This window comes from Myotis davidii, unplaced genomic scaffold, assembly GCF_000327345.1.
Source record: "Myotis davidii unplaced genomic scaffold, ASM32734v1 scaffold833, whole genome shotgun sequence".
NCBI lineage: Eukaryota > Metazoa > Chordata > Mammalia > Chiroptera > Vespertilionidae > Myotis > Myotis davidii.
The window spans coordinates 143,474-144,999 of NW_006284849.1; positions in this window are offsets into that span (position 1 = coordinate 143,474).

The following is a 1,526-nucleotide window of genomic DNA, read 5'->3' on the forward strand; positions in this document are numbered from 1 at the left end:
ACCATTGATTGGCTGCCTCCTGCAAACCTCTCCCCCACCCCTCTGGGGATTGAGCCCACAACCCAGGTGTGTGCCCTGACAGGAAATCAAACTGTGACCTCCTGGTTCATAGGTTGTCGCTCAACCACTGAGCCACGCCAGCTTGGCCAACCCTTGACATTTTAAAATGCAATATGCAGGGGATACATTGAACTGAGGAAAATATATGCCTAAGCAACCATTCCGACTGGTCACTATTATGTGCACTGACCAACAGGGGTCAGATGCTCAATGCAGGAGCTACCACCTGATATTTATTGGGCTCCCACAGCCAACCTCCCATGGCTGGCCAACCTCCCACAATCCCTCCACCCAGCCGACCAGCTTGATTGGCCCGGATCGGGACTGGGCGAGGTGGCCCCTATCGGCTCTGATCCCCAGCCAGGCCAAAGGATCCCACCTGTGCATGAATTTGTGCACCGGGTCTCTAGTATAGCAATAGATAGCCAGCACAAGGAAGAAACATTTCCTCTCTTCACATTGCTACCTTTTCTCTATGCCTCTCAATATTCCCTTAACCTGTAAATATTGAGTAATCTGGCTAGGTGGCTGTAATTGCAGCTGTGACATCTGGGGGTAATGTAGAGGGTTTGATTATCATACAAACAATTCTTAAGTATTTCCCTAAGAACTTAGATTTCTATACTTCTTTGCTACCACAGTTAGTTCATCCAGGGACACTGGAAAAGACCAAAATACTAAATAAGCAATTTTATCTCTTTATGGCATTTCTGATTATTTCATCTTTGAGCCCTGAGCTTCCATGTGAGAAGAATGACCACTGCTACAAAGACCACATGGAGATAAAATATAACTTATCCATCATCAGAGGATAAATACAAAAGCTCTGCTCCAAACTGTTCTAATAAAAAATGTGTTTTGTCTCATATTTTTACATGCAAGAATGATTCCTAATTTAGTTTTATTACAGAAATATGATGGAGAAGTTGCTTAAACATGCATATAGGAGGAAGAGAGGCAGAACTGCAGTGCATCCTAATTTTCCTGAGTCTATCCATATGGGTCATGAATACTGATTCCTAAATCTCAAGGTTCTGAAACATACCTACTTATGAGGGGGTGCGTGCTGTGGACATGTTATTCTCTTTCCTCATGGCTTATCTACCTAGAGTCCCACTTCGGTTATATTTTCTGAAATCTTGCAAGTCTTAAAGCATGATCTGAACAAGCTGATTAGGTGCTGCATTATTTCTAACTGATAAACAGGACTCAATACTCTTAGAAAGATCTTCCTCCTCAAGGATTGATTTTCACAGGCATATCTCCCTCACTGTTACTGCATCCAACATACAGGCTTATTGCCTATTGGTTCACTTGTCTAAGGTGGGGGAATCAAAAGATTTAGTTCACATGGATCCAATTATTTTATAAACTATTTCAAGGTATGTCATTATAGCCAACCACACACTTTCACTCGCAGCACTTACCAATGCAAGATGATTTTCACTTTTACTGCCAAAAATATA